The following is a 25,011-nucleotide window of genomic DNA, read 5'->3' as shown; positions in this document are numbered from 1 at the left end:
GGTTGTGGTGAAAAGGGAACCTTCATGCATTGTTGGTGGGAATGTAAATTGGTACGGCCACTATGGAAAACAGCAGGCAGTTTCCTCAAAGGTCAAAAATACAACTACCGTATGATCCAACTATTTCACTTCTGGATATTTATCTGAAGAAAATGGACTCTAATTTGAAAAGGTATATGCACCCACCATGTTTATGGATATGTATGATATGTTTATGTTTATGTATATGCACCCACGATGTCTATGTTATTGACAATAGCCGTGATATGGAAACAACCTAAGTGCTCGTCGATAGATGAATGGACAACGAGTGATGTACATACACAGTGGAAACCTACTCAGCCATAAAAAAGGAAGGAAATCTGGCCATTTGTGACAACATGGATGGACCTTGAGGACATTATGCTAAGTGAAATAGGGTGGACAGAGAAAGACAAATATACGATACCACCGAAATGTGGAATCTGAAAACAAAAAGAAAACTCATGGATACAGTGAACGAACTGGTGTTGTCACAAAGGAAGAGAGATGGGGGTGTGGAAAGGGTGAAGGGGGTCAAGTGTATGGTGACCTATGGTAAGTAGACGTACTGTGGTGATTATTTTGTAGTACAGTAAAACCTTGGATTGCGAGTAACTGGCTCTGTGAGTGTTCCGCAAGACGCACAAACATTTCTAATAATTTTTAACTTGATAAACGAGCCACGTCTTGCAATATGAATAGTACGTGACGACGAATGTCACATGATCACCAGTGACCCAGTGGTTCTTTTCTCTCTCTGTCTCTCTTTCTCTCTCTCTCTCTCTCTACGGGATTGTGAGTGATCATCTCCCACGCTCGGATGCTCAGTCTCAGGCCGTGGTGTTTGGCAGAAATCAGTGATTTTTCACAACGTTGCAAAGTGCTCACACATGGCCCTAGTGTATTTTCTGTCACTTCAAAGTATCTATGGTTCCTTTGCTTTTCCATACCAGAGTAAGCTTTGCTTCATTCTCAGTCAGGTTGCCTACAGATATAGACCCTTTGCTGCCTTATTGCCAGTTGCATTAAATACAGTAAATGACAAGAGTGTGTTAATACTGTGCTGTAGTCTGCATCCATGTGAGTGTGTACAATGGCCCCCATACAGAAAGAGATTCCACTGAGCCAATAGGGAGCAGTGATTATTCCACTAGTGATAGTGAAAGTCGTCCTATACAATAACCCTCCTCTCTTGCCTCCCTTACACCAGCCATGAAGGTTTTCAAAGGCAAATACATCTTTTTTGCAAAAGATGGATAAGTCAGCTTTTTCCCAATGGAAGAGCCCTCAGCCCAATCAGGTTCATCCTAACAGAGCAGGAATACAAGATCAAAAACAACAAAGTCAAGTTAAGGAGGGGGTGGTAAGCCATGGAAGGCACAGAGGGTCTGAGCGAGGAGGCCCATGAAACTGACCGTAGTAAAAAAAATACTATAGATGCGTATCAGCACACTCCCAAACATATCTCCTCAGGCCAATCCCATTGTCAAGATTACCACCCCCTCCACCTACCCAGCAGGTTGGACCCCTGCTGGGCCCAGCACTGGAAGTGGGAGCCCAGCACAGTGCCTCTTCCCTCAGGTACACGATAACCAAGTCTTGAGAGAATGCCCTGCGGTTCCCTCACCCTGTGACGAGTTGGGAGAGCACAAGCCTAAGTGATGTGCAGCCCCCCGCTTTGGAGACTCCAGCCCGCCGGGTAGGGGTCCAGTCAGCACCATTTTCCCAGGCCTCCACCCGTTCCCATCGCACCTGCCAACACCAGGTGACTGATTAGCTAAACTGATAAATAATATTCCCATTTCCAGTAACAGAGTAAAGAAAAAAAAAATGTTTGCATTCACTCATACTTTGCCATTTTTAAACTTACTCTCAATGACTTAAAGATGTAATTAACATGCAAATTTATGAGCAAGGGAAATATTAGGAGCACAAAGGTGTTTCCTAGTCCCTAAATTCACTCCGCATAGGATTTGACTATTTTAGAGCCAATAAAGCTGTGCTGGTTCATGTCATGGTGAATCTAACGTTTTTGGGTAATTTCTCACAAAGGACTCAGAATGAAAGGAGACTAAGTATACCCAATGTATATATTCATTGAAAATAAACATTTTAATATCTAAAAAATTCTACAGAGCTTCATCTTCCAAAACTGATAATGAAAATGAGCTCAAAGTTCCAGGAAGGAATGCAGTTCCTTAGATCAAGACACCTTGATTTTAGCCCAGCATTTACATCTCTGGTCTACAGAAGTGTGAGATAAACTTGTGTTCTCTTGAACCACCAAATTTGTGGTGTGTTACACATCAATAGAAAAACTCATGCAACAGTCATACAATATCTGTTTACAGAGGAATTTCCTGACACAAAAATAGAGTAGACTACCCTCTACATAATATGACTCTGAGCTTCTCCAAGGACCGTGCTGAAAATGCCTATAACTTCTCATCTGAAATTGTACTTATTTAGCCCAAGTAAAAATGTTCAACTGTTATCACTAATTTATATACAAGTATGAATGAGCACTGATTGCCTTCAGTTAGAAGACTCTGATAGAACATGGATAGAAGAGGGATGGATAAAATAATGTAACTACTGTGGTTGGGTCAGGTACTAAGTAGTTGGGGTTTTCTGGAAAAACAGAACCAATAGTATATAAAAAATATTATTATAAAGCATTGGCTCAGGTGAGAGGTTGAGAGGTCCTACCGTCTGCCATCTGCAAGATGGAGACCCAGGAAAGCCATTGGTGTAAATATTCCAGTCCAAGTGCAGGTGAAATGAGATGTCCTGGCTCACTCGGTGGGGGGGGGGGGGGGGGGGGGGGGGGAAGGAGGGTAGCAGGGGGTGGCGGGAAGGGATGAATTCCTTCTTCTTCCACTTTTTGTTCTTCAGCCCTGCAAGAGATTGGATGAGACCCACCCACAATTTAAAGGATAATCTACTAAACCAAGAGTTGAAACGCTAATCTCAGCTAGAAATATTCTCACAGACACACAGAGAAATCATGTTTAATTTGGACACCCCATAGCCAGCCAAGCTGACATAGAAAATTAACCATCATGGAGACAGTGTGGAAGGATCTCTGGAGCAAAAACCATCTTTGTCACAATTTGATCAAGCGTTAGTTGTAACGATCAGCCTGTTGTGACCAAAGAATGGCAAATGACTCAATGTAACTAACATCAGGGGGTCTTCTGCCATATCTATAAAACCTCTGGACAACATTTGGTAATATTCTCCACTTTTCTTATTGGTTTTTAAGTAAAAAGATGATTTAGATAAAAAGTAGCATGTTTCAAAAGGCATATTATCCTTATTGAAATGTTGTTTTCTACAATTTTTATGAAGAAATAAATATTTGTATTTGCTACTTCGAGGAAAAAACAAGAGTCTTAGGCAAGTTATTTAATGTCTCTAGGCCTCAGTCAGCAAAATGAAAAGGCGACCTATGGAAATATTTGCAAATCATAAATCTGAAAAGGGGTTAATATCCAAAATACATAAAGAACTCATACAACTCAAGAGCAAAAACAAAAACAAAAGCAAAACAAAATGAAATCCCAAATAATCCAATTAAAAATTGGGCAGAGGAACTGAATAGACACTTTTCCAAAGATCGTATACAGGTGGCCAACAAGTACATGAAAAGGTGCTCAACATCACTAGTCCTCAGGGAAATGCAAATCAAGATCACAATGAGGTATCACGTCACATCTGTTAGAATGGATATGATCAAAAAGACAAGCAATGACAATTGGGTGTAGATGTGGAGAGAAGGGAATGCTTGTGTACTGTTGGTGGAAATGGCAACTGGTACAATCATTGTGGGAAACAGTATGGGGTTTCCTCAAAAAATTAAAAATAAAACTACTACATGATTCAGCAATTTCAGTTCTTGGTATTTATCCAAATGCAATGAAAACACTAATTTGAAAATGTATCTACACCCCGAGTTTTTTTTACACAATTATCTACAATAGCCCAAGACATGGAAACATCCTAAGTGTCCATCCATAGATGGATGAGAAGATGTATTGTATATATACAATGAAATATTACTCAGCTGTAAAAAAAAAAAAAAAATGAAGAAAATTCTGCCATTTGTGACAACATGAATGGACCACAAGGGCATCATACTAAGTGTAATAAGTAAGGGGAAGACAAATACTTTATGGATATGCAGACTCAAATAAATAAGTAAATAAATAAACAAACAGACCAAATTAAGAAATCGTAAGTTCACAGATACAGAGAGCAGATTGGACAGATTGATCATTCACAAAGGCAGAAGTGATCAAAAGGTACAAACTCCCAGTTATAAGATAAATAAGCCCTGAGGATGTAATGTACAGCATGGTAACTATAATTAACAATACTATATTATACATTTGGAAAGTTGCTCAGGGTAGAGCCTGATGCAGGGCTAGATCCCATGATCCTAGGATCATGACCTAAGCCAAAATCAAGAGTGGGACACTCAACCAACTGAGCCATCCTGGCACCCCTAAACTGCTGTTTTCTCCTCTTACTCTCATAAACCAAGATGTGATGGACACCCTTGTGGTTTTCTCATTATTTTCTATGGTTAAATTTCTAGACTTGAATTTACCCTAGGTCAAAGGACGTTTACTTTCAAAATTTTGATGCATGTTGCTAAATTGTTCTCTGGAAAGTTTGTACCAATTTTCACTATCACCATCAGTATATGAGCTAGCCCGTCTAACCAACTCTGATGCTAAATAAAATAACACAAACTCCCACATTGAGATAGTAACATCTATGATCTCTCTCTCTGTGTGTCTCTCTCTTATGCATATATACATGAGCACTAGTCCTTCTCAGATAATTTATCTTATCATTTTTTTGTATAATTAAACATATATATATATATATATATATATATATATATATATATATAACATTTTGGCTAAAAAGAATTTTCAAATGAAGAAACATGTACGGAATGCTCCGTATCTCATCGAGATATATGCATAGGGAAAAGTATGGAAAAACATCCCCCAAGATATTACTAATGATTATTTTTTTTTAGAGAGAGAGAGAGAGAGAGCGAGCACACACGTGCAAGCGGGGGATGGGCAGAGGGAGAGGAAGAGAGAGAATCTTAAGTGGTTCCACACCCACATGGCGCCTGACGCGGCACCTGGCGCTGGGTTCCATCTCCCGACGGTGAGATCATGACCTGAGCTGAAGTCAAATGTTGGATGCTAACCCGCTGAGCCACCCAGGTCCCCCTAAGGAACGATTAGATAGTGGCAGCCCTCAGGGTGATTTGCGTTTTCGTCTTCACAATTTTTAGTTTCCAAATTTTTAACAGTTCATTATAATGACGCCATATTGTATAGAAAGAAATGCGCACCATTAAAGGAAAACACCCGGTGATCAATTTTCCATTGAAAGGAATTCTATCCTTTAAAGGAAAACCTTTTTGCCGGTTCTTCCTGGGGGAACCTACCCAAGTGCAAGGAGGTGCTAGTGAGCACATGAGTCAACAGGAAGTCTTCGCTCCATAAGAACAAGGTGCGGGGCTGCAGAACGAGCATGCGCACTGAAAGCATCCAAAGCAACCAGCCATCGGAGGGGAAAAGCAAGATCGGGCTGTGACTTTTACAAGTGTTTGTCAAAATACCGCATTCTGCCTTACCGCCAGTTATAGATGCAAAAGTGAAAAAGGGCCAAATAAATATTCATTCACTGTAATTTAAACATGAGGAAGATTGAGGATCAAATCACTTTCTATCTTGGGGAAAAACAACTTCAGTTTGAACGCTGCTTGCCTTCTTTTTCTCATATGACTTACAATATGAGGTAAACATCTTTTCGATGTCATTCTGTCTTGATGTCTTTGATGTTTTCCCTTCTAAGCGGATTGGCTTCTGCTATTTTACCCTTTGTGCTTTTGATGCCATGAAACGTCGTCAAGAATTCCTTCAATGTGAAGATTTTACCAGCATCACTGCCTCTGGGTCCCTGTCGTCCTTCCGCCACACCACGTTCCGCATTAATGTTGTTGATAAGTTCCCTTCACTAAGTTCCTCGGCTGCACACCTCGGTTCTCTCCTTTGGGGACAATGTTAACATCCCCACAGTCGGGCATACAGTCTGTAATTCCATTTAGGCTTGATCCAAATTTTACTTCCACGATTAGCGATTTTTGTGTCTTGGGTGCACTTTCATCTTTGTTGGCCAATTTCCTTCCCCGAGTATCTATTTTCTCAAAATGGAGCATGGGCTTATCACGGGGAGACAAAGGAGGCAACACAACCACCCGCTTTACTGTCTGTGTGTGGACTGGATAACAGACGTGCAACGACCCGTCCCCCACTGACTTTGGAAGACGCGGCGTATCAGGGGCAGGGGGGTACAACTGTTGCTTATGTAATGACGTGAGCGCCAAAGAGCTAGCAGCTAAGTTTGTACTCTGGCAATTTGCAGTTAATGCATCCTGGTGACCGAAATTTGAACTGTGTTGTTGGGGGACTGGCTGGTTAAGCTACACCGGGGTAACTGAACATTCATGCATCTTAGAACCATGCAAAACGAGAAGTGCCTGTATTTGGTCTTGACTTGCCCATGTCAACAATTTGGAGTCGTTTTGGGGAGTGAATAGGACGCAATCCCTGCCTCCTATTCGCCATTTCTATGAAAAATCTTTCCTTGAACTGCTTGCCATGGTGGCTAGATGTCTGCTGATGATCAGCCACCCCTTGGTGCCCATACACGGCCCTCATTTGGTCAATAAGTACTGAATGTTTACCATTCTGTGCACAAGGAACACGGTGGGAAATAGGTAGAGACGGCCCCTCACAAACGGAGCCCACAATCTGATCAAGAGACTCAGAAAACAAAATGAACAAATAAAGACATGATTGTTTGACTGTGAAACTTCCTTTGGAAAACATGGAAAAGATGATGTGATAAAAGTAAAGCCAACGTGGAGTGGAGAGAAACTGGGTTAAGGGTGAAAGTGAGCAAGGACCCCCTCTGATTTTAAATCAACTAAAAGCCCTGTATGATGAGAAGGAACCTGGTTACAGCTAATGAAAATAAAAATGAGTTTGGTTTGAGAACAAGGAAGGAGTGTGGCAGGGTCCCACGAGTGAGGAGAGAAGTAATGGGACATGAAATGGGGGAATGGGCCAGATCACATAAGGCCTTACAGGCTATGGCAAGGAGGAGGGTTTTATTCTACCTACAATGGGAAAACATTGAAAATTTTTATGCAAAGGGTTGGCATGATAAGAGCTTCATTAAGATGGAAATATATCTGGGAAGGGTGACAAGCTGTTGCCAGTTGGAAATAGAAATGATAATTCTGTAGCTGAGCAAAAAGAAATAATTTGGGATGATGGGTGCCAGCCACACTGAGTAAAACGAATTGGAATACCACAGTGTAAGGATGGGGATGTGCCAGGGTGCCAAGGACCAGCATGAACACAATAGGTGCTTTCCGGGCAGGAGGCAGAAATACACTGCCAGTTTGCTCTCCTGGCTGGGTGATCCCAGCCAACAGCAATCACTGCACTAAAGACGTAGAAACTTCCTACCAAAATGGCATTTTTGCTACCCCGAAGGTTGCCATTTTCCTTTTGTATTTTTGTCACTAACCCAGATCCCCCACACCCAACACAGATAACAGGCAGCTAAGCAAGAAGATGTAAAAGTGAGAACCAGGAAAAAGTATTACTTAACTCTGTTTCCAAAATCTACAAAAGAAGCCGAATCTTTCCCCCCGTGCTTGGGGCCTTGAAAGTAAATAACGGATTTCTATAAACTCAAAGGAAATCAAACCTAGAACCCTTCCTATAACATTGTAAGATACAGTCCTTTTGGCAATAGGAGCCCTTTGTTCTTTCTGTAAGGTGACAGAATAGAGACTACTTGGGCTTCAAAGTCAAATGGGTTTAGAGTCACATTCCAGGGGTAAACCATTTCATTTCTTTGGACCTCAGCTTCCTATTTATATGGAAAATAAATATTGTAATCATACAGACCCCCATGCCCTTCTGAAAATCCTTCCTCTCCTTTCTCTCCTTCCCTTGAATCAGGATGCACGACAGACTGCCCTGAATTCTTTTTCACTACTAAAATACTAAAATAAGGTGGTAAGATGGCGGGGGGGGGGGAGATTAGAAAGTCCACAGAAACATTTAATTTTGATCGGTTCTAGGGGAGGCGGCGAGAAGATCCTACCAGTACGTAAATTCGAAGGCTGTTTTATGTAGCAGCACACGGGGCAGTTTTTTAGAATGATGGCTATTGCATTCAACCCGGTCCCAGCCCTGAAGCGGTGGTAATCGATTCCCTATGCACAGAGCACTTTGGCACAGATGTTCTGTTAACGCACAGGGGGAAGAGGGCCCTCCGGGCAGGCTCACAAAAACATTCTAAACTTTTTAAGAGATCGAATGACTGTGAAATTGTCTTGAATGCTAAAATCAGAACGGCACGCTAGACAAGAATCTGGAAAGGTCATCCCGCTAATCTCTTTGTCTTTTGGCCAAAATAAAGAAGGCCCCAAAGATTAAGGACATTCGATTCGACAGATATGCAATAACGCACATATTACATTTTAGATACCACACTCGTCAGGCAAAAGATTCTAAACATCTGATGGGAAATTCACTTTGCCATTTAATAATCCTTGCCCAAACTGTCTCTGATCCCATCTTCTGTCCCCAAAGTTAAAAAAAAAAAAAAAAAAAAAAAAAGCCCAGTAATGACCTCTCTTATGGAAATACTGGAGATATTCAAAGACGAAGACTTTTAGCTCATTTCAAAGTTTTGGTGATAACAAATAAGGCAGACAGTAGAAGATATGGTGTTAAACTCCAAACTCTTTGCTCTCACAAAATGCTTAATACACATACCCAGTATACATATTTGGACATATTAAAGAGATGTTTTCAGTAAAATAGAAAATTAATCTCTTTAGAACTGTAGTTAACTGGTCTACTAGGCCTAGTAAGCCTAGAACAAACTCCTGTCTTATGTGTATGCCCTTTGCATAATTTGAATATAAATTGTGCTTAATTTATTTTGGCTCACGTCATGATCTCACAGTTTGTGAGTTCAAGCCCCACCTCAGGCTCTGTGCTGATAGTGCAGGGCCTACTTGGGATTTTTTCCTGTCTCCTCTGTTTCTTCCCCTTCCCCAGGCTCACATTCTCTCTCCCTCTCTCTCTCTTTCTCTTGCAAAATAAATAAATAAAAACCTAAACAAAAAAGAAGCTGGATTGAAATAGAAGAAGTAAATTCATTTTCCCTCCTGGTTTATTATTTCTTTCCATTTCCATTTTAAGGTTGAGTCATGCAGACAAGGTCATGCATTTCTGATATCAAAGGGGAAGAACTAAAAGAGAAGAGAAAGACACAGTACAATACAGAAAATGTCTCAGGTTTCCTAAGGGAAGCTAACAAACAGGGTTGGGATAAGAATCTTGAGCCCCATCTTGGAGCAGAATTTTCCATTGATGTTTCAATCAGGTGGGCATACATTCTGTTATCGTTCCTAGCGTAAAAACCATAGAAAAAGGAGTAAATAATTTTGGAAGCAAAGTCAGATTGAGCTATGTGGTTTATTTTGTGCCTTATATAATACACATGGAAGAATTACCAAACAGTAAAAAAAAAAAAAAAAAAAAATACTAGGCAAAAATTCAGAGAAAATATGCCTCTTAGAGACACAACCCAAAGCATTCCTACACCCGTTACTTGTTCCAAGTTTACAGTTATTTAATCACTTCGATCTTTTTCTATTTTGTATTCTATTTTCTTTTTGTTCCTATTGAAAGCGTAGTCAGAATTAAATCAAATACTCAAATAACCCACCAGCTTTTTCTGCATTCAAAAATAAATAAGATTCATTACAAATCCAATTTTACTCCCAACATTCTTTTCTGTAGGAATTGACCAGCTAGTTCTCAAATTGTATGGAAGTGCAAAGGATCTAGAATATGCAAAGCAATCTTAAGAAGACTAAAGTTGGAGAACTTACACCACCTGACTTCAAGACATAACAAAAATTTGCAGTTTTCAAAACAGTATCATACTCACATAGGGATCATACACAGAAGAAATATAGACCCAAGCTTATAGGGTTATTTGATTTTCAGCAAAGAAGATAAATGAAATTAGGAAAATACAATCTTTTCATCAAATGGTGCCAGAACAACTGGATATCTACATGCAAAAAAAGAAGTCTTGGGTCCTTCCTCACACCATATACAAAAATTAACTTGAGATGGATCATACACCTAAATGTAAAAATTCAAGCATAAAACTTTCAGGAGGAAACATAAGAGACTATCTTTGTGACTTGGGAATAGGTAAAGGTTTCTTAGAAAAAATATATACAAAACAGTAGCGTAATAGAAAAAAATCATTAAAAACACAAGAAACATTAAAAGAGAAAATTGATATGTTGGACTTAATCATAATTTAAAATTTCTTCTTAAAAGACACTTTTCAGTAAATGAATACGCAAGCCACACGCTTCAAGAAACATATGTCAATCAGATGTCTCACACTCAGGATAAGTAAAGACCCCCTACAACTTAATAATGAAAACAAATAACCAACCCAATGAAAAAATGGACAAGAGTGGAACAGATACTGAATGCAAGAAAAGATCTATAAATCATCAATAATCTCATTAAAAACTGCCCAGCGTCATTTGTCATTAGTAATATTCAAATTAAAGCCACAGTAAGATACCATTACACAGCATAGTACCAAGTGCTAGCAAGAAGGTGAGGCAACCCATACCTTGTTGGTGGGAGTGTGAATGGAACAGCCATTTTGTAAAATGACTCTACAGTTTCTTTGAAAAGTAAACATACATCTATCCTGGCAATTCTACTCCTCCCTATTACCCAAGGGAAATCAAAATGCATATCCACAAAATAGAAGAATGTTCAGAGTAGCTTTATTCATGATAACCAAACTGGAAATAGCCAACTGTCTATCAATAGAAGAATGGATAACCAAGCTGTGGTATATTCATAAAATGGAACACTAATCAGAAATAAACAAGGAATAAACTACTAATATATTCAACAACTTGAAGACAATCTCAAAAACATTAAGCTGGGTAAAAGCCTAAAACAAAAAAGTGTATATTGTGTGATTCCATTTATATGAAGTTCTGGGACAGGAAAAACTAACATGGAGATAGAAATGAGCATAATGGCCGCCTCTCGGTGAGAAAGGACAAGGATTGACTGGAAACAAGCCTGAGGGAACTGTCTAAGGTGAAGGAGATGTTCTATACCTTGAGAGATTTAAGATACATAGGTGTACACATTTGTCAAAACTCCTAGAAAAGTAAACCTAAGATTTGCCCATTTTATTGTGTGTAAATTTTACCTCAAAAAAAAAAAAAAAAAAAAGGAATGGTCAACAATATTGAGTTTAGGGGAATTATACTAATGCCTGCGACTTACTTTGAAATCCATCAAAAAATGGATGGGTTGATGGATGACAGAAGAATGGATAGATTGATAGACAAGCAATAAAGTAAGTATAATAGGGGCGCCTGGGTGGCTCAGTCGGTTGGGCGGCTGACTTCGGCTCAGGTCATGATCTCACGGTCTGTGAGTTCAAGCCCCGCGTCGGACTCTGTGCTGACAGCTCAGAGCCTGGAGCCTGTTTCAGATTCTGTGTCTCCCTCTCTCTGACCCTCCCCCGTTCATGCTCTGCCTCTCTCTGTCTCAAAAATAAATAAACATTAAAAAAAAATTAAAAAAAAAAAAGTAAGTATAATAAAATGTTAACAGGAAAATCTAGGTTGTGGGTATATAGGTTTATAATGTAGAATTAAACTTTTCTGTGTATTTCCATAATAAAAGGATAGAAAACATGAACTTAAAAATTTTTTATACTCCTTATAAATTTAGAATTAACACAGCATATTATTATTATTATTATTATTATTATTATTAACATTTATCTGGGATTATCTACATCTTCCAAATCCTCAACCATATTTGACATTGTGAATCATGTTCTCAGTCCAGCACCCCTCTCTATGTTTCTAGTTCATTTTTTCCCCATGTGCTCTATACTCTATTCAAATCTTTTAAGAAGCCTCATGATTATTGATCATTAATAATCCATCTTTATGGTCATTTTAAACCTTACACTTCTCAATCTTCCAAACCCCCGCAACCAGGGCAGTGGTTGTTCCAAGGTGATTTATCATGTCTGAACTCTGTACAGGAAAAATGGCAGTGTCCTGGGTTGGTCAATAGCCAGCTTGTTTGCCCAATTTGATGCCTAATTCCAAAAGAGTCATCATATTGAGATTATTTTTAGCCCCATAACTTTTTCAACCAGCAGGTACTTTACACACCAGATGGTTCCCTGCTCCTGCTTTTCTCAACAGGGTCTTCTAATGAGACTATTATATGGCGTGCTCATGGTATCACAATTAGTCAGAGGAAAAATGAAGACAGAAATCCAGGCATGATTTCACAAACACCCTTCTAGTTAATCCCCATTGATTGATTGAGAAAGAGAGAGAGAGAGAGGGTGAGGGAGAGAGAGAGAGTAGAGATAAAGGGAAAGTTTGCCCTAATGTGATTAATTCAGACAATATAGATGTTAATTCAATGGTTATTCGTGAAAATAATGTTTTATAGGAACACATTTGCTCCATCATCTTACAAAGCACAGTAGGATTTCTGTGTGGTTAGAAAGCTGGGTGTCTGCTGACTCACAAAGGCAGTCATTGGAAGCAACTAAATAGCCAGAATGCCAATAGCCACCTGCTGTCAGGATTCTTAGGCGAATAGATATGAATGGGGAGAAAGAGTCAGACAGGAAAGAGAAAGGGAATCGAATAATGAAAATACAGATTAAACCTCTCTGGGAATCTTTTCGAGTCTGTAATGCCATTTTCTATAATTCTGTAATGTTAGAATGTTATCTTATGAATGGCCACGCGCACTTCTCAAGAGATTCCAGACCTCTCCCCAGTCCGGTCTTTCAAAGATATTTTTGAATGTAAACTCAGAAACTTTCTATAAGACTCTGGAGGAAGATTTCTCTGGCAGCAGGGCCCCCCACCATTACTGGTGCCTAAGGAGCTTCCAATCTGGCCACAACAACTAGAATCACAACACCCAGCATTCTTACCCGGTTTGCATCTACCCTTTAGAGCCCAGGGACTACCTGTCAATCCGTTCTTTTTTTTCTTATCAAATCTACTTTCTACAGCGAATGAATTTACCTCTCTATCTTTGGTCATTTTCCTCTTACCACCTAGTGGAGACCCGATTTTCAACAATCCTGTGCTGCTGGGCCATCCTGTATTTTGGGTAATTCTGTGCGTTACAACTGACTCGCATATAATGACAATGTCCATTTTTGACCGTAGGCCATTGTCTCTCTGCCATATTCCCATGACTTTACCCACTGGTATTCACACATCCGTTTATATTTTTCTGTCTCCATCCTCCTTGCTGTGATCCATCAACCCTGTGGACAAGAACATGTCTTGAGTATAGGGATTCAGTATAGGGATTCAAGACCTAAGGAAGAGAACACAGAGCCCAAAATCAGAAGACTCACTCATCCAAAGAATAGTTCAGCTTCTTACTGTGTGGGTGGCTTTGAGAAATGCACAGCCTTTGTTTCCTTTTTGGAAAAGTAAATGATATTATTTTGCCATCCTTTTAGAGTTGTCCTGTTGGCCAAATGACACAATGTTAGGGAATTTGGGTTCCCCCGTGCAGACTGAGGCAAAGATTCACACACAAACCTTTACTTGGAAGGTTTATTAGGGAAGGGAAAAAGTAACACCAGGAAGGGAAGACGTGACACGAGAAGGCGTAAATAACCTCTGAGTGGGTCACTGGAGTTGGATCCTTCAAGGAAATTGTGGGGAAAAGTAGAAAATGTATGTCTCAGAGTTACCCTGCCCAAGATGCAAGGAAGCTGAGTTGTTGGTTGAGGGATGTTTTCAGGGTGCTTGCTTCCCAGTACCCCTGGCCTGCCCTACACCTGGGCAGAGCCCCCTTCTGCAGCTTCTGGATAATGAAGCAGGAAGCGCTGGGTATGAGCCGGGCACCAACAACGCGCTCACACACTTTCCAAAATAAAACAAATCATGATTATTATTCCTTAATAACCTCAACCTTTGAGTTATAGGCACCTTCTCACCCTGTCCTCTGCCACCATCCTTGCTGTTGATGCTTCAACACCCTCCCAGCACATGTCACAGCTGCCTCACCTCCAGTGATCTTTACCTCACCTCCACCTAAGCAACTCATATATATATATGGCAACACCTGTCACTTAGACTTCCTGCCCCTCCAAGATCTTCAACTCTGAGATTGTCTTGTTTAAAATCGTATAGCCTTTGGCCTTTTCTGTTCTCTCACACCTTATGGACTTTGTTCATCTTGATCACCAGGGCTTCAGCCTTTCTTTCACTCGGTCCCGTCCGCTTCCTACTTATCAGACGCTCAGGCATTTAGTCTACATTCCAAATGGCAACACAGAATCCCATAGTCTATTGATCTTCTAACAGTTCCCATCCTCAGTTTCTTCTTGCGTGTTCTAAACATCTTGCAATGTCGTGTTCAACACCTTGCACCAAGAACATTGCTTGAGGCCTCCCTCTTGTCAGCATTAAGAGATCTGGCAAATACCCACTCCTTCCCCTGCAAAGAAAAGAGAGAGAAGCACTCCTACACGTCATAGCAAACAGAACTATGCAAACTCTTGACAGATGTCATGTGAAAGTAGCATTTCAAGATCAAATAATTTTAGGAAATTATTGGTTAAATAAGGTTTGAGAGGCTTATCATTCAATTTCTCAGATCTATCAAATATGCTCAAATGCGTTATGAATATTTAAGAAGACAAGGCTGGCAAAGTTTTCCAAATTTACTTGACTCCAAGAGCTCCACAAAACAAACTTTGAGACACATTGATTATGATCACAAATCACTACATGTCACAACCTTCTAGGAACAGGGGCATGATGTCTGGGTGTTGTGTGTGACTTTGTAACAGGGGCTTCGGAAAACTGCCATTCCCTCAAAAATATACTTTATTTTGACTGATCTTTTTTTCAGCTCTGTTCATAGAGAATAGAAATTTTTGTCCTCTACTTAAAGTGTAAAACTTCTTTTTTTTTTTAATGTTTATTTTTGAGAAAGAGAGAGACAGAGCGTGAAAGGGGAGGGTCAGAGAGAGAGGGAGGCACAGAATCTGAAGCAGGCTCCAGGCTCTGAGCTGTCAGTACAGAGCCCGACGCGGGGCTTGAACTCACAAACCGTAAAATCATGGTCTGAGTCGAAGTCGGACGCTTAACCGACTGATGAGCCACCCAGGTGCCCCTAGTGTAAAACTTATTTTTAAAGGGAGGTCATTCTAGTAACTTCCAAGTTAGGATGATTCGATGACATTGGTACTTTTAGCCTCTAGGAAATTTATGTGTGCTCCTTAGGGATGTTCTGAATTGTGACTATTGTTCTGGGCATGGTCTTTCCTTGGTAACCAAAATGTCCCAGCCTCACTGGTGTGTGATTAAAGCTAAGATCACATGCCCCCCAATGCCCAAAGGACTTTCCCATTTCTAAGAATCCCCCTTATCTCCCAACCCTCACTACTATAAATATTACCAGCATCTGTCCATAAGGTGGTCCTGCACGTAGCTTGCCTGCTGTCCACCGAGAGGGCAGAACTTAGATGCTCCCCTAAAGGCAGACTCCGCAAACACAGCCACCAGTGCCCCCTGCCGAGGGTCCTGCTTGCCCGCAGTGCTACCACTTGGCTGTGTGCTTTGCCTGTGCTAAAACCCCGGGGGTCCTGCTGAGATATGACCATCAGCCTAACCGCCCCTATTGACCTGGAGAAGCTTACCCACCATTGCTATCTTGAAACCACGCGCTATCTGGGCTAGTTTCCAAACACCTGGCAGTTCACAGAGCTGACCTTCCATCTGAGTTACCAGCTTTGCAAATGCAGTTTCTTGCCAAGTCACCTGCGTTGATCTGGGCTAAAAAGTGCAGCCAAGGACACCTTCCAAACCCCCTTCATCTACAGGAAAAGCTGCGCGTTCCCTCTACTCTGGAGAGTAGTCTGAGGCCCCAGAAAGGGCCAGGTAGATGTTTTCTACTACGGAGAGGCCCCCTGACCTTCAAAGAAGATTTCATAAGCTGTCCCATTTGAAGACCTGGATCCCAACCCCAAATGATTAAGATGTGATAATTCTGTAAGTAACACTATCTTAAAGAAAAAAACAAAAAAGTATTTAGTAATACACTAGAATGCCAGGAATTAACAAGTTGATGTGAATGACAGCACTCTGCCGGCACACAACAAGTTCTCATTCATCTTCTTATAATACTGATGCTAACACATCATTGGAAATGAAAGCCCCTTCCCCAAAAAAGAGCATACAGATTTCCCTGAAAAATGCTCAGGAAGACTCACAGGACTCCCTCTCTACACTGGCTCGTGAAACGTTGAGGTTGGTCCGCAAAGTATATAGATTAAAGCTGTGGCTTCTGCGATGAACTCCCCCCGTGATAAAGGAGAGATAAAGACCATCACAATGACCAACAGAACAAGCATTGATTTTTTACCACTTGCCTGGCAAAGGGAGACACGTGAGGGAAGAAATCGCTGAGGAATTACCTTCAGGGGAAGAAGTCCATGTGGGTGTGGAGGTGAGAACGGGAGACGTTATATACAATACCCGCAATGGGTGGGTCATCATATCTACACAAATTAAGGACCGAAGTTGCTCCCTGGATCAAACGAGTCCATGAGCCCATGCCCCGTTCCAGCAGCTCACTGGTCAGGAGAGTCTTCATTTGGGGGGTGTTTGACAGAAGGGTGGCACTAGATTCCCACTGCTTCCTCACCTGCAGCTGGTATTGAGACCTGCCGTGTTACCCTGTGCCACCCAAAGCATTGGGGTCCCATCAGTGGAGAGAGTAGTAGCAAAAGAGTGATCAACTCTTAGAGCTACATCTTTAGAATAACAAACGTTACGGGGCTTTTTCTTGCAATGTCCCTGAAAGTATGTCAAGAGCATAAATCCAAAACAACTCTGAACAAGCAATTCCATGAGGGGCCCAAGCCATGAAGCCCAGGCATGCAGCTTGGTCTGTCTTTACAAGAATTAGAGTAGAAGGAGAAAGAAATTCTGCCAGGGCAAGGAAGGATAATGCCAAGAAAAAAGAGAGAAGGTCCCCTTAGGCATAAGGAATAGCATGGCAGCTTGAACATGCATGATGCATTAATGGGGCGCCATGAGCGCACCCCAAAATTTTGTCAAGTCCTCTACATGACTAATACCTATAAAGTCTAAAATTCCCCCCGTATGAAACAGTGACATATTATTACTTAAAATAAGTACCTCAGACTCTACATGAATTTTCAAATACATTCCAGAGGAATATATGACTGTTGGAATATATACCCCCCCTTTACTAACATTTCCTCTCTCTTCAGATGAGACAGTTCTTGCACTGGCTGTAAACAGATACAAGGCTCAGGAAACACGCTTCCTTGTTGTGTCACAAAGGGCCTGTGGGGGCTGTTGGCTCTTCTCTCAAACCTTAATTGCATACTAACCACTCAAGGGTCTTGTCAAAGCACAGGTTCAGATCCAGTAGCCTGGGGAGTGTGAGACATGGCATTCTTAACGAGCTCTCAGGTGACACCCATGCATTTGATCCAAGGACCACGCTTTGATTAACAAGACTTCATGTCTTAGATTTTGGCCACCTTTGAATCAGACATGACACTCTGATTAAATTAAAAGTGTAATTATGAGGCAAGAATCGTTACTTTCTTAGACGTGCTTCTTTCTCTGTCTCTCAATTTAAAGTGACAATATCAGGGGTGCCTGGGTGGCTCAGTCGGTTGAGCCCATGACTCGTGCATGATCTGGGCTCAGGTCATAACCCCAGGTTTGTGGGATCGAGCCCCGCACGGGGCTCCATGCTTAACATGGACCCTGCTTAAGATTCTCTCTCTCTCCCATCTGCCCCTCTCCCCTGCTTGCACTCTTTCTCTAATTAAAATTAATAAGTAAATAAAATAAAGTGACAATTTATAATAGCAGGAATAATAAAAGCAATTGTTCCCATCCAACCTATAGATGACCTTTGTAGATAATCCTTTTGTAGATGACCAATAAGTAGAAAATAAAACCACACTGAGAAGCAGATCTGGAGCTTTCGGCCAACCGATGGCTCTTCAATCTTCATGCGCGTTAGTATTACCTGGGGAGCTTGTTCAAATGAAGATTCCTGGGCTTCATCTCTAAAGGTCTGGATTCAGCTGGTCTGGAGTAGAGCCCAAGAACGTGCATTTCTACCAAGCTTCCCTGTGACCTTGATGCCACGATCAGGGTCTGCTCTCTGGGTGTCAGTGGGATAGGCTCATTCATCAAGTGGGATAGGCTCATTCATCTGCTCTCTGGGTAACAGTGGGATAGGCTCATTCATCAAAGGACAGGCTCACAGTGAATTTCACTGCTTGCTTCTACATTGAAAATGGGTACCAGTGAATTGCCTCCAGCAGGGGAAGTGGGAAAAGGAAGTGCTTTCGAAATCACTTTATTTATTAAGAAAATTAACAAATAAAATTTTAAATCAAATAATTCCCAGGAAAATAAATTTTTCTATGACTTTGGAGTTTCACAGATGCTGGTAAAGACTCCAAATCCTGAAGACTGAAGTTTTCCATTTTGGGCAACTATTCCGGGTTGGTTTGCCCGGCACAGAAGAACCTGGAATGGAGAAGCAGGACAGGAAGCTGAGGAGGGAAGGGACAGATCCCGATGGGGATTGTGCCGGGCCAGGGAGCGGGGGTTTATTCTGTATCTCCCGGAAACAGACTAAAGGTGTCGTGATCTGTCGAATTTTAGAGGAAGTTATTCTGAGGTTGAAGTAGGGAATGTTCAGAACAAATATGAAACTAAAAAACCAGGCATCTTCTGAATAAGATCAAAATCAATGCTTTTCAATATCCATGAGGTGTGGGGGCCCAATGTTTTATGAAAAGTCTTAGCTGGTTTGATTTATACGCAGTACATATCTGAGTACAAAAGCCTTTTAATGGTTCTTTTGTGAAGGGAGAGTTTGCCTAGAAGTCTATAGGCTCACAGACACCTCAGAGGCGTCTTCCAGATAATGAGATCTGACTGCAGCTCAAAGGCACTGAAGTCAATCTACACCAAATCAAGAAATCAGGTTTGGTGATGGTAATAGTTTTTAGTGACCGTTGGTGATATATAAACTTGCAGTGTTAATGGAACCTTAAAACAGAAAATTCCAGAATTTTTAATCAACTAAAAAAGACGTTTATATTAAGCAGTGGCTTAGAGATCCTACCAACCGTGTGTCTTTTAAACACTTTATAGCGACGTTTTTTCAGTACATACAGCACAAATCATGTGCTAAAAGAAAGTTCTGCCCAGCAATAAGAAAGGTGAGTTAGGTAAACGTGCAATGTGTTGTAATTTTTGTCCAAACTGGCACGCTTTTGAGAGTGCGAGGAGGCGTATTAATAATTATGCCAGGATATACGGTCGCCCGAGTTTAGGTATAATGTGGCTGGTGAATTTCAAAACATTTATAAACTTTGTGTGAACAAACATGGCCTTAGGTTGGTGCTCGTCAAATGTAAAAGCCTCATGCCGAAGGGCTCCATGATAAAGAATCTCATAGCAGGCAACCTCTGACGTTTCCAGCTGGGAACTGGATTCCAGTAGCCCTTTTCCTGTAGTTAGCGGGTTTTGCACGCTCATATCAAAGACATAGTTACTACTGGTTTGAGGTTCTTTGATGATAAATCTTTCTAGGATAAAACACAAATACGACTTTTCTTTCTTTATAATTTCTCTTCTAGGTTTGACCTTTACCAGTAGCATTTAGTTTCTTTTGCCTTTTGACAGTAGCTTGGAAAGCATTAAAGGTCTGTGCAAATATGGCTTAATAATCTCTGCTTTTCTTATCATGTCGTTCAAAATATGAATTTCGCAGGTCACATTTATTTGTATTTTCTGCTCTTTTTCCTTCTTTGACAATATAGCTAAATTCTCCCCAGTTTTAAAATAAAATACGGGGAAGCTCATCTTCATAGCATATGTGTACACACATTTGTGAGTAGATTTATTTTTTATGCAAAACTACTAAGGTCTGTATGTTAGCATGTCACGGCTTTCTCAGTCACGTTCTCACCTCGTTTGCACCCACGTGCTTTGAACTTATGGAAGTGACAGGGTCAACATGAAGAGGTCAATGCCATTAGAAGAACAATTGGTTACCTACATTTCCTGAGAGAAGGGACGTATGCCACGCCACCCAGGACCACAGGAGCAGCACCAGGTTCTGGTCAGGAGCAGAAGCAGGAGAAAGAGGAAAGCCTAGGCCAGAGCCCTTATAGACATTTCTGCAGGAAAAGGCAAGACGGAACAGAGTGGACAGTTTAGGATTGGCTCATCTGAATAATTCTGTTAGGCTTTGGGCTATGGGGTGATCTCCAGGAGCCTGGTACCTGGCCCCGGGACGAGTTGGAGACAATATTGGCTTTGGGGAGTGGTTAGGAGGATAGACCGGGAATAGATTGGTTCGCATATGAAAGGTGCAGTCTAGGGCAAGTCTTTTTTTTTTTTTTTTTTTTAACTTTTTTTTTTAACGTTTATTAATTTTTTGAGACAGAGAGAGACAGAGCATGAACGGGGGAGGGTCAGAGAGAGAGGGAGACACAGAATCCAAAGCAGGCTCCAGGCTCTGAGCTGTCAGCACAGAGCCCCACGCGGGGCTCGAACTCACCGACTGTGATATCATGACCTGAGCCGAAGTCGGACGCTTCACCGACTGAGCCACCCCGTTGCCCCTGGGAGCATTTGTTAGAGCCATTCTGTTTCACGTAGCCGACTTCCTCTTGGGCTCACGCTGCTTCCTTTTCAAGCAGGCCCTTCGCCATCTTCTCTGTGAAAATGTTATCAAACTTTTCAGGGCCTGGTTCCACCAAGACTTCCTCCCACGGAGCTGGCTCTGCTTGTCCTACTTCTACCAGGGCTCAGACCTGACCAATTCTTACTAAGGCTCCATAGAACATTGACCGTACAAGAATTTGGCACTTTTTATATCACAAGTGTCAAGCAGAGGCTAAATGAGGTTGTAGCAATTGACAAGAACATCTTTAAGGTGGAGATAGTCGTGCCTCTGTCAAATTAGTTCTCTCAGATCCCTTCACAACAGGAAGCCAGCAATCCCCCTGACAGCACTCGGCTCCACCCGTCTACAGGATCCCTTAGAGGAAAGTCTTCGGCAAAAATTTTTGAAAGAAAAATAGAGGAGATTGTCCTGGATGAACTTTTAGCTCTTCAGAGTAAATTGACTCCCATATGGCCTTGGAATCAAATACCATATCCTCATTTGAAAGCACAGCTGGTATTTTCAATATTTTCAACTTCTTGATCCATCTATCTATTCAATGGCCCTTGAGCTCCCATTTCCTGAAAAGGGGGCCTTACTTGCAATAGTGTCTTCCAATCAAACTATGTTTTCTTTGTCTATGTAATATGCAGTGTGTCTGTGTAAGGTTGTGTTTTGGAAAATATTTAATTCTATAGAAGACACACAAATGGGATAGACGAATGAAACTCATGAGATAAGCATAGATAGGAAATACATCAGTAACCCAAGATATATATTAAACAGGTAAGTACGTAGAGCATTTGTGTGTGAACATAGATAGGAAAGGATGGAAAGACTCAATATGGAGGAGGTCTGAAGTCAGCCACCCAGTGGTAACACCGTTCAACTCATGCGCTCTCCACCAAAGAAACAAGGAGAAGCAGTGGCTGTCCATGGGGCTGAGAGGAGAGCCACGGCTGTGCCCAGGGGTACTTATCGCCGTGTCTTTCTGCTAAGGCACGTGTGTGTCATTGGCCCCGAGTCCCTTCTGTCCACGAGCCTCTTGCTCGAATCCCAGCTGTGGTCCTCACGACCACATCGCCAGCAGGGAAGGCTGATGAGTTACTGGGACGGACAGGACACAGAAGCACGTGTGCACTAGATGCAAGAGGTAGGTCTTTCCACCCCACAGGCACCGTCCCCTAACTGTGTTAAAGTGCTCCTTCTTCCTCTTCTCCTTGCTTCTCTCTGTTTTTCAGATTCTTCACATAAACTTGTCCCTCCAGCATTTCAATTTCACTTACACGCTTTGTGCTCATGACCTCTAAGCAACCTTGCCTGGTAGAGTTGACAGAGGAGCCATGGATGGGCTCTCCATGGCCAAAACTGGAACAATGTGAACAACAAATACACATAGTAATGTTGGATCCTAACCTAAACTAAAAGATAAATACCCGTGTGTCCGTGTTGATATAAACACATAACTGAATCTTTTTTAAAGGGAGAGAATAAATAAATCTCCTATGCAGGATTCCAAATAATTTCCGCAGATACACTGCCCTTAAGGTGGTAAAACATAACTCTCCATTCTTTAAGTGTGGTCTGTGACTGGCGATTTCCAAAGAATATAGTTACGGAGGGGCAGGGGCATAGAGGAACTCTACAGTGGAGCGACCTGCTAAATACTAGGTCAGTCAGTTGATCAAGATTAGCACTGACATTGATAAGTCACACTGATGGTACGTACCCTTGATGTACATGGTCCAAAGGGCACTTTACCTTGATGGTCTTCTTCCCCCAAACACGTAACTCCATTCTAACCAAGAGAAAAACATCAAATACAACTGAGGGACATTCTACAATATACCTGACCAGAACTCCTTAAAATTGTCAAGATCGTGAAAAACAAAGAAAGTCTGAGGAACTGTCACAACCAAGAGGAACCTGAGGGAACATGATAACTGAATGTAATATGACATCCTGGAGGAGAAGAAGGCAAAAATTAAGGAAACCTGATTAACATATGGACTCCAGTTAAAATTCGGGTCTCAGTATTGGTTAATTAATTGTAACAAATGCACCATACTAATGCAAAATGTTAATACCATGGGAAATTGGTTATAGGGTTTTTGAGAGTTCTCCTTCACCTTTTTCTCCCTGGAAATTTTCTATATATTCGGGGCACCCGATGGCTCTGTCAGTGAAGTGCCTGACTCTTGATTTCAACTCAGGCCATGAGTCATGAGATCGAGCCCCATGTCGGGCTGGCGCTGAGCATGGAGTCTTGCTTAAGAGTCTCTCTCCCTCTCGCTCTGCCCCTCCCCAACTCGTGCATGTGCATGCGCGCTCTCTCTCTCTTTCAAAAAAGAGAAATTTTCTATAAATGTGTTCTGAAATCAAAAGTTTACTGAAAACCAAACAAAATAAGACAAAGCCCGAGATTTTGAGAGACTACGCTTTCTAGGAAGCAAAAGTTACTTTCAAACATGCTGGTTTTTACCCTTGTTAAAAAAAAAAAAAAGTGGTATTTTAAAAAGTAATCATTTACATGCAAAGTTTTATTTCCTGGCTGGGTCGATTCACACTTATCACTGGCACAGATATATGATGACTTAAGAAGTTAAGATAGAAGAAAGCGTTTCCTCGCTTAACAAATTATTTTCTGATGTCTGACACCTTTTCAGCTCTCCCTACACGGCTGAGGAAGTTCAGGGATCTACATTCCAACAACCTGGAATGTAGTGGATCCAGGTTGGCCAAGTGGATCCAGGGTTCAGGCACGGATGCTGTGAAAGCTCTTCCAAATTGCCAGAGGCAGAATAACGCACTGGCCCTTCAGAGGACAGAACTTCAGCTCTGCAAACACAAGACCAAATGGTATTTTTAGAGGGATTGTATATATGGTGTAAACAAAGTTAAAAGGTCAGGAAAATGATTGTACCTCTCTGCAGGAGGATGTGTATTTATTCGCAGCTTGGTTTCTATGTAATCACTGAGCGCTGATGGGGAGAACAGTGCTATTATCAGTCATGGTCGTTTTTGTCCTTTTTCCATCAATGTAAGAGCACATAGTGAAAATCAAGCGTTGATAAATCATGAATCATTTATGTACCGCCTTGTGCCAAGCAGGATTTGATCGGTACACCAGATGCAGTGGGCCACCCAAGCACATTCCTTATATTGTGCACATGTGGGCCTGAGCAACCCAGATCCATAACAAGCAGTCCCTGAAAAGCTAACTATTGTGACAGGAATTTGCGTAGGCGTTGCCATGGAATTGCTGCTAAGGTACCATATTCGAAGTTCAGAGCGCTGTCTAGGCCAGTCATTGTCTCGCTTTGCTTACTGAGAGGGTCAGAGAACGGGTTCTCCTGCCAATTACCCCTCGCGTAACCCCCTCCTACCACCGTGGGTCTGCAGGAAGGGAGGCCCGCATTAGGGACCGCAGTGTTGCTAGAGAGGTGTTCTTCTTCCTTTTCCTACAGAGGGGGCTTTCCTCCCTTCAGCCAAGGGAGGAGGGCTTCAGGGAGTCAGTTGTAAAAGGCTGGCACGAAAAGAAGACACCGGCGTCTCGTTCTCTGGTTCAATGTCTGCTTACTGTAGAGCTGGAAGATCTCCCCTAGGCTCCTGTGGCAACGGAAAAGAAGTGTGAGAGATGAGATGCTGGAGAGCCACTAGCCAGCCCCTTCTTAGTTCCGAAGAGATGAGGAACGGACCCCCAAGCGTCCGATGTCTCGAGAGTGGGCCTCAGGAAAGCAGACACTTCGCAACTACAGGCCTGCCAAGACCACCTGGTACGTCAGGGAGCCCCGCGTGATGTCCCCAGGAGATCAGAACAAAGCTGCCCAAGATCTGCAAAGTCCAGAAGGGTCCCAGGGAATGACCTGTCACCACGGGGACATGTTTGTACATCACATAACCTAATGGCATCCACAGATAATACATTTCAACAGCAGTCGCCGCTATAACCAAATTGAGGGGCGCAATCTGCACCCAGTGGCCATCTCCTTAAACATTCTTCTCTCCCTTTTTTTCACTTCCCCAAGGGAACAGAAGAAAAGTAAACCATCCACTG

At 41.8% G+C, this 25,011-nt stretch overlaps 1 pseudogene; it reads left to right on the top strand.

Annotated features, from left to right (window-relative positions):
- Positions 1-23,823, top strand: part of LOC109258419 (meiotic nuclear division protein 1 homolog) — a 34,044-nt pseudogene extending 10,221 nt beyond the window's left edge.
- The last annotated feature ends 1,188 nt before the right edge of the window (positions 23,824-25,011 follow it).

The sequence above is a fragment of the Panthera pardus genome, unplaced genomic scaffold (assembly GCF_024362965.1).
Source record: "Panthera pardus isolate Hobbes unplaced genomic scaffold, ASM2436296v1 HiC_scaffold_7, whole genome shotgun sequence".
Lineage (NCBI taxonomy): Eukaryota > Metazoa > Chordata > Mammalia > Carnivora > Felidae > Panthera > Panthera pardus.
The sequence above is the reverse complement of the archived record's forward strand: the minus strand, read 5'-3'. Positions and strand labels throughout refer to the sequence as shown.